Below are 10270 nucleotides of genomic sequence, written 5' to 3'. Positions count from 1 at the left end.
AGTTAAATGAGATGTGCCTTGATAATGTTTGTGTGGATTTAATTGTGTGTGCGTGTGTGTGCGTGCGTGCGTGCGTGCACGTGCGTGCGTGCGCGTGCGTGCGTGCGTGCGTGCGGTATTTGTTTAGTTACAGTGTGAACACAGAATCCTGAAATATATCCACTGGACTGTGAGTCCAAAATGTGAGAGAAGATTAGATCGCTATATGAAAGGTCCCCATACAGGTACCTCCAACTCTATAATGAGCTGCTCCGCATACCAGGTCTCTCCAGTTTCTTAAAAAAAATACCCCTGCCCTTAGATTTATGAAAGGAATGTTCTGGGGAGAAGTTGGGGGCCAAGAGGATGAACTTGATGGCATGTTTTTCTTCTCCCTTCCCTCCTCCCTCTCTTAAGAAAGATGTCAAACTGTCTCAGTTTCTATGAATGTGTCATAGGTTGAAAGGCCAAAAGGTCGTTACCTTGGATATACAGTAAAACATTTTTTTATATATATATATATATATATATTTTTTTTTTACTGTCAAAATGAGATCTTCCACTGAAAGTATGTGAAAGTTTAAGACGTGTTTATATACCAACTTTCAATGTCAACAAGCTACCATGTTTATTTAATAAGCAAGACTTGCACTCCTAGTCTCTCTCAGCAGAACATAATATCATGGATTCAGAATCAATCTGTTTTATTTGTCACATCACAGTCCTAGAAGTGTAAAGCAGTGGGTGAACTTCAGATCTACAAGCTCATAGCGCGCCACCGAGTGGCACGCTACGAGCTTTGTAGGTCCTTTTTCATGCAGGTTTTGTAGAATTCTGTGTGAAGAGTGGACAGCTGTTCAGCCGTTAACAAAATGGAACAAGTAAACATACAGTACATGTATCAGATAGGCAGCGTATGTGAGAGCAGGTATATAGGATATTTAGAACACTAGCACCATACACAGGTGTGTACATGTTCGTTTAGGGCCATGTGACCGTGGTCTGCTTGCAACTTTCATTGAATGCTTCCTTTGAAGCAGGGGTAAAGCAAAATATAAAGGGGAAAAAAAGGAAAAACATGAATGTTTCACAACCCCATCAGAGCAGTTATGCAACCAGTGACAACCACAGCCAACCGCACAGAATATTAGGCTAACCTTTTTCTAGTGGGAAGCATGGGTGTTTGAAATTAGTGCTCTTGCCAAACTGTAAATCATTTAACAATATGGATATCGAGGGCCAAAGCCAAGTGAAGAAATTAAGATGAAATGCTTCAAATCTCTCTCTCTCTCTCTCTCTCTCTCTCTCTCTCTCTCTCTCTCTCTCTCTCTCTCTCTCTCTCTCTCTCTCTCTCTCTCTCAGTGTGACAGAACAGGGTTCTTGTGTGAATCTTGATTTAAACACTGCCCTAAAGTTGCATAGTTGTAAAAGACCAGCTGCATTGCCTGGATACCTCAAACACTATGGGCTCTATAGAGAAGCTTTGGCACTGAGCGCAGCCTGCCTTTCAGCCTCTTTTCATTCTGTGTGGAGAGTGGAGACATGGCTTCCGTCTCTAGCCATCCCTAATTGATGCCTGGGCCAAAGACAAGAAATGAGTGTAATGAGTTTAAGTGTATATGTAATATAGTGTAAAGGCTGTTATGATGGCCTAGCCCTCTCTTTGCTTGTCCTGCTCTGCATGTCTTTCTGCAGGTGATTGGTAAGCAATGAAGCATATGGTTCATCAGAGCAAATGCACCTGCATGTGGCGAGACATGAAACGAAAGTATATATTTTGAAGGCTGTATTTGGTCCACCCCCGTGTAAAGCCCAAAATGGTTTGGCCCGTTCTGCCGTTCCCTTTAATTGAATCCTTGCTCTTGTCCCGCCTCTAAAACACTGTATCCGTATCCGATTCCTGCTAGGCTAGATCCTGCTATTTCTTTATATACATCTGGGTGAAATGTTCGCCACGAATGAAGTACTGGAGTCAGTTATTTTGTGAGGTTATTTTATTTTTCGCCCAGTGTTAAAGGGGAATTTCTTCCTAACCGTTTTTTTTTTACAAAATCATGTTGATAATATGTATATTGACCAAACAATAAATATTAAAGAAAAAATAAACATATAGGGCGCTGGTCCTTTAAGAAAAGCGTAGGAGGGGTCTAACGTCAGCACACGTAGAACAGGAAGAGTGCAGCAACAACATTGCATGGACTAACCTGTCATATCATCTAGAACAGATAAAACAAATCGCGCGATTGAATAAGAGTTCTAGTGGTTGATCCACCCGGACGGTAATTCCGCTAATTTGGTATGGAACGCTCGGCATGTTTTTTCTTGTTTTTTTTTTCAATGACGAATGGATACGTCTTCATATACGGTAAGAAAACAGCTTGTGCAAAACTCCTTTAAGAGAGCACAAGCAACGAACAATTACTCTGATGTTTAAGAGAAAAGAAGGAGCTTACGTTGCTGAAATATTTTCTTGGATTTGGAAGTCACGCAGGCACGCACTTTGGGCGATACTACCTTGATGGAAACGACAGGCTACTTTGCCTTTCACAAACTAATAGTGAGTGTTTCATTTTTTTGTTTTCACTTTTCATCAGGAGAAATCCTTACGTCTTAAGACAAATCCTTTATGTCTACAGTCTACGTCTCGCCAAACCAAGCTAGTCTAGGTACTATGATAGAAGCTTTGCAAATAATAGGTAGGTTACAATAATATACTGTATACTAGTTTAAAACATGTGAACCCTCTCTTCTTCTGAAAACTGCCCAGGAGATGATGTCGTTGTACATTTTATATAGAATAGATGGATGGTAGATCCGCCTATTCATCTATTGGATGAATCATCTATTCATCCAATAGATGATTATTTTTCTAAGTGTCAAGGTTTGGAAGCACTCGTTATCAGTAAAGCAACCTCCAGCTGCCTCCTGCATTATGTGCAAATTCTAAACAGGTGGTACACATGGGCTGTTGAGTGATAGTTAACGAGCACTTCCAAACTCCAGCACTTAGAAAAAAATCATCTGCAAGGAATTTCTTGACAGGAAGTAGCTCATAACATGTCTACGGTGGATTTTTATGAAACAAACACTTTGCAGATAGTAAGACGATAACTCAAAGCTTTTCGTACAGCTGCAATGTTGGTGAGTTTGACATTATTTAATACAATTAAATTGGACTTTTCTGTTTGGACGAATGGGCTGTCTATGGGAAGTTGCACCTACAGTAGGTAGCACCTTGCTGGCAAGATGGCAGCCGTGTGCATATCATCAATAGACCTTGTTATTGGAATTGATTTGATAGGAAATAGCTTAGGTCCACTTTTCCTGTTAGCTACATGCTACTGATATTCACCAATGCTGCAACAGGAAATAAACTTGGATCTATTTATGTTTATGTAGTCAAGTGTGAAAAAAGGAGAGGGCTGCGCTCTTTCCTGCAAACTCATGTGAAGGTTCCCGGCTTGCTCCATCCTCAGATCCTTCTTCGGGAAGTTGTGTTGAGCAACAATTCTTTCCATCTCAGAAACCACAGTCTCACACAGCAGAATGCTCTTATCTTATTGCTTGATTCATTTGAGACCACACCGGAGATATGAAATTATACAGCCAATTTAGGGCATGAATTGGGAATGAGCTGTAAGACTACAAAAGTCTGTATTAAAGCATTTCAATGTATTAAAGCACTGCATTAATTCCCCTTGAATCCTCTTGGTCAGTTTAGCTAATTTTCTACAGGCATCTAAACGTCTCCCTGTGTTATGCAACAAGGCGTAAAGATCCATGGACTCGAGGAAAGCCTATTGGTTGAATCAGAGACATGTTTTCCCCCTGCTCGCCCCTCAGCTGCTGATGTTGCTAATAGGAATCAGGTGGCCACACTATGGCAACAACTGATCGGTATTTATTATTCAAGCAAGAGGGTGTCTGTCAGAGGAACTGTATGCACATGCAAGACACATCTAGATCTATCTCTCTCTCATCCCTCTCTCTCTCTCTTCCTCTTTCCCTCTCCCTCTTTACACACACACACACACACACACACACACACACACACACACACACACACACACACACACACACACACACACACACACACACACACACACACACACACACACACATTGTCTCTTCCCCATTATGTTCTCTAAAACCGCCAGCCATTAAGATATGGTGACTGACACGATTATGCTGAACAAACAGCAGGACATTGTGCACACATCAGCACACACATGAGACGTTCTGTTTTCTGGTAACATATCTCTCTCTCTCTCTGTCAAATTACACATTCACTTCTAACATTTTGAACATCTCTCTTTATAGTTCCGGTTCTGGTCGAGCGCCCCACCCCCAGCCACCCCATCTGGACGTATGTGCACTAATGCTGTCATTATCATGAGGGCAAGCAGAAGCCTATTAGTCCGAGCTCAGTGGTGGTAAGGATCTATATTGATCTGTGGGGTTAGTCTAATGGACACTGATTCCCCCTTCCCTTCTCAAAGAGCCCATCACCCATGCACGCCCACATGCACGCCCACATGCACGACCGCATGCACGTGCATAAAGGCTTGCACTCTCTCTCACACACAAGCGCACACATGTGCACGCACGCACACACATACACACACACACACACACACACACACACACACACACTCACGCACATGTGTGCACATTGCACATACACATACAGGCTATTCTTTCTTTGCAGCTACAGAGCTGAGTGAATGGCCACTTAACAGCTCTGTCATTCTCTTGGTCTGTACCTTCTGTGCAGAAGGGGTTTGTGTGCACAAAGAGGCAAGTGTGTGTGTGTGTGTGTGTGTGTGTGTGTGTGTGTGTGTGTGTGTGTGTGTGTGTGTGTGTGTGTGTGTGTGTGTGTGTGTGTGTGTGTGTGTGTGTGTGTGTGTGTGTGTGTGTGTGTGTGTGTGTGTGTGTGTGTGTGTGTGTGTGTGTGTGTGTAAACTGCCTTTTAAATGGCTGCAGGGGTGTACCAGGGAGCAACTCTTGTCATTCTGCTCAGAACCAGAGAGAGAGAGTTAGTTTCAGACTCAATTTATTCCAGGCCATTAAATGGACTAGGATAGTATGGCGTCATGCACTAACACACACACACACACACACACACACACACACACACACACACACACACACACACACACACACACACACACACACACACACACACACACACACACACACACACACTTATCTAAATGTTTTCAGATGTCTTAGGATATGAAGGATTTAAGGATGTTCTAATTGTGTGTGTGTGTGTGTGTGTGTGTGTGTGTGTGTGTGTGTGTGTGTGTGTGTGTGTGTGTGTGTGTGTGTGTGTGTGTGTGTGTGTGTGTGTGTGTGTGTGTGTGTGTGTGTGTGTGTGTGTGTGTGTGTGTGTGTGTGAAAGCTCTGCATTGCAACGTTGGATTTACCTTTCACTTGTCCCTCATCTAGAAAGCAATAATTAACCAACAGCGTTTGTGATTGCATCAGACCTTCTAGCGCTGACTAAAACAATAGTAGGGGGTACAGAAGGGGAATGTGAGCAGTGTCTGTGTGTGTTTTAGATTAGAGGTGGAAACTGTTCCGTTATGTGAAGTCACCTTCATAGAGAGACACGCACACACACACACACACACACACACACACACACACACACACACACACACACACACACACACACACACACACACACACACGTCACACACACGTCACACGCACGTCACACACACGTCACACGCACGTCACACACACACACATGGGTCTGGTCCACAAGATTCGATACACCACCAAGATACCCATGTACCTGTCTAAATACTTCCTTAATGTCAATGAGGTCCACACCCACAACACCAGAGGGACCATAGAAACCATGTGCAACCCAGATTCGGCACAAACAAGGGACTAAATTAATTTCGCTCCTATGCCACCAAAATGTGGAACGCCCTACCAACGGTAGGACATGCGACAGTTGTGTGTTGTATGATAATGGGGGAGGGGTTAGGGGAGGGGTTAGGGTTATGATGTCACAAAGTGTATTTTCGATTGGGCCTTTTGACTCAAAGGCTTTCAGCTTTCAGGAAGAAACCAAAATACACCGGGAAGACATTTGAATATTCTAACCACACTTGGGGGTATATATTTAACTCCATAGACACATACTAAACAGGGGAAAAAAATCACAACACTCCATCTTTAAAGGATATTGAAAGCAGGGTCCATTTGATTTCCATAATGTGCCTGTAATCCTGCAACAAGGTCATAGACAATGTCAATGTAGTTCAATAATTAACCAAAAGAAAATACTCTTAAATGCATTAACAGTAAAAAATAACTAACACTGAGTCATATAAATTCCCAAATTAATAAAATGTGTTAGATTCCAGGATTTTGCGGTGTGTGCCATAGCCACACCATGGTACTAGTCACATGAATGCACCTCTGTGAAGATGACCTTGACCGTGCTGCAGGTGACAGGGCTAAATCAAAGCTACTACTTACACAAGACAGCCAAAGCTGCCTGCATTATTTATACATGAGATGAAATGACCGCTGGCAACCGGGAAAACAGTGAGGGCAACAGGACAGAAAGAACAGAGAAATAGGGGTAGGGGCACAGGTAGAGAAACCGAGGCAATGGAAGGTTATCTTAAGGAAAGAAGGAGGGAGGGAGAGAGAGAGAGAGAGGGAGAGGGAGAAGGAGGGGGAGGGGGAGAGAGACTTGCCCCTTTGCTTTCGCCAAAGGTATGGGCTATTCCAACCTGTTATTGCAGCACAGTGTGTGTGTGTGTGTGTGTGTGTGTGTGTGTGCGTGTGCGTGTGCGCGTGCGTGCGCGCATGCGTGCGTGTGCACACACGTGTGTGTATGTCATCGTGTGTTTGCATTTGTGTGTAGTAACACACATGAAAGACACAGAACCCGTGAGCAGAACAGGACATTCTGAGAACAAAAAGCCATTCAGGAGGCTATCCTGTTGTGCAACACACACCTACACACACACACACACGCACACGCACACACCCATGCAAATTCACATTTGTATGTAAAACTATCTTCCAAGCATACAGTATGTAGCACAAACCCCTGCATGTTCACTGTATAAATTAAAAGCTGATAACAGCTATGACAGTTCAGAATATAGATAGAGCCACTCGCTGACTGGCTTTTATCTATACTCTGTATCACTAACACTACTTGCTGACTGGCTGAATGAATTAATGAATGGCTATAGGTGGATGTTTTGCTAAGCTTGGCCAGCTGCCTACTGGGTGACTGCTGACTGTGAATGGATGACTGTTTGCTAACTGGGTTTTTTGCTAGCCATTAACCCTTTAACAACTTAAAGGGGCATTCCACTCATTTTCAACATTTTACTATGTCATTAATATACCTTAGAGCTGTTGTGTGGAAATAATAAAAAAGTCCCCCCATTCTGTGTTTCCTAGAACTGGAGGTCTGCAAAAAATCATTAACATGGTGAAACACATCTTGATGATGTCATCAAGATGTGTTTCACCATGTTAATACTTACAGTTCTAGGAAACACAGAATGGGGGGACCTTTTTATTATTTCCACACAACAGCTCTAAGGTAATGACATAGTAAAATGTTGAAAATGAGTGGAATGCCCCTTTAAACACTCTACTATTAGACCTCAGTTGCAACGGTACTTGGTACGCTCTTTTCATAATAGCTTATTTGCAACGTGTTGCGTAAATGTTCCCTCCAGAATAGGGGTGCTAGGTTAAGCACTTACAACCTGGCATCCTTATTTTAGGCATATACTAGGTGGACATTTTCAAAAGATACAAAAAATAATTAAATTAATCCAAGATTACAACGCTATTTTCGCTAGCTATTTGTCATACAAGAGATTAAGTGGTTAATGGCTTTGGTTTTAGAGTTTGTGTTTGTTTACAGTTTGTCCACAGTCATAAAAACATGACCAAACTTACTGAATAATTGAGTCAATGTTTTGCTAAACATCACTGCTGGTTATGAGTCATGGATGTACACCACATTTAGTTTGTAAGTCAAACCTTTCCCCAGGGACCTTTTTCGGAAATGGTCTACTCTAGAGCCACCAGGGAACTTTCTTTTTTAGCAATTTCTGCACATATATGGTATCCTTTATGTTCTCTTACAAATCTTGTCGGATCTTTTTGTAAAGATTTGCTGATCTGTGCAGAAGATACTGTAACTATTCTAGACAGACATATTATTTCAGCACCTTTGATTGGACAGCTCCAATATGGGTGGTGTACTGGACCTGCAGATACTGAGATAACATACTGACAAGATTTCTAGCATTGCACACAATATTAAGACTGCTATGTTTAAAAGCAAAGTTCGGCACACCGTCATGACTGACCAATATCGCACACTGTATTTGTGGCCTTAGCTTTAAGGTCTGAGATCTGTCAGTCCATATGACCACCCGTACGCCCAACATTATGAACGTGATATCTCATTAACGCCTTGAGGGAATTCCATGACAGGCACAAAGATCCACCTGGATCCAACAATGAAGTGATTGTGCAGGTGTAAGTGGTGTAAGTGGTCAAGGTTACTGTGACCTCATGTCCTTCCCATTCACATGAATCCAACATCTCAGGAATAACATTTGACTGAAACATCCACTTGGACTCAACTGATTATAAGTTTGTGGTCAAAGATCAAAGGTCAAAGTCACTGTGAACTCCCAAAAACACATTACATTTATTCAAATCTTCACTACATACTATGAGTCTGGACAGACAGGCAAATAAATCGAATAACTTGGTGTTGGAATACCGTATAACCATTTGTTTTTTTAAGATATTTTGAGGCTTTTCTGCCTTTATTTCAATAGACAGCAAATAGAGCGTCGCAACGAGTGGCCCGGAAGAGAATTTTGCATACATTTTTCCCGAAAGACGTTTCAGAAAATATATGTAAAGACCTGTAAACCTCGGACAAAGCCAACTCGGATGGAAAAAAAAGGGCAGGCTAGAACACTTTTTTGTTGTTTTTCTTCTTTCTAACTATTTGTTCGGCCCAAAAAAGTGTGTTTATTGTCATGAGTTGTCACCATCCAAGTTGGTCTTTAAATAAATACTTTCTGAAACGTCTATGGGAAAAATGAATGCAAATTCTCTTCCAGGCCACGCTCGTCGTCATGAAAGGGGGCGGGACTGCGACGCTCTATGGGGAGAGACTCGGGGAGTGACACGCAGCAACGGTCCATCAGGCTCGAGAATCACATCCGAGACATGCTGTCAAGCTGCATAATTTAGAGCTAATTTATGGTATTCGCCTTAACCACTTGACCATTAGTCCTGTGATGTGGTATTGCTCATCCCAGTGAAATCGAGAGGCTCAATGTTATCTCAAAAGACTGCTGGTCCACAGCACTGGTGGTTCCCTGGACAAAAGACTGCTTACAGTGAGTCCACGTACAGCACTGGTGGTTCCCTGGACAAAAGCACAAATTCAGCCATCCTAGTTTACAAAATGTACTCACTCACACAATCTGGTCAGCTTGGTTCATGTGTTTACCTCTATAACTAATGCATACAAACCAGTGTCTCATGTGCAAATTTCTTAGTCACATACAATTTAATAATGAGCTCAAACATGAGGATGCACAGTACAAATGCACAACAACAGACAACACAAGTTGCGAACACGACAATTATTATTATTGAGTTGTTTTGGGGTGTAGGGGAGGGGGGCACAGAGCAATTTTAAATGGTTCAAAAAAATCCCTTAATCGTCCTATAATTAAAATGCAACAATAACATAACTTTGACAAAATATAACAGCAATTATGTGTTGGATGCAAGTAGATGTTTATAGCACATTTTTAATGGTCTGGCTTCCTCAAAAAATAAAACAAGTCATGGAAAATGGTCGTCATTAATGTCAAGTATACCTTCAATGGAAGTCAAAGGGATAAATGTGCAACACCACCAGCATGGTCATTTAAGTTTAAATAACCACTTGTGTTGTTCAAAGGATCCAAAAACATATTGTTAATACTAAGACATAGGTGCATTTCACTAGCTGAGGTTCGGCAGTTCAAAATGTTATGGAAACAGTTCTCACTGTAGTAGCACACCTTCGTTCATATACTGTAAGTAGAAAGGTGAAATTCTAGTGTCAAACATAAACATTTCTTTACATATTATGGTTGGCTCACAATGTTTTGTCAGCAAAGTACCAGGCCTCCATGTTCTTTTTTTCTTGTCACACCCCCACACCACGCCACATCCCACCACCACAGACAAGCACACACGCACGCACGCGCCCGCC

Source organism: Electrona antarctica, assembly GCF_951216825.1.
Source record: "Electrona antarctica genome assembly, chromosome: 3".
NCBI classification, from domain to species: domain Eukaryota; kingdom Metazoa; phylum Chordata; class Actinopteri; order Myctophiformes; family Myctophidae; genus Electrona; species Electrona antarctica.
This window is presented reverse-complemented; position numbering follows the sequence as displayed.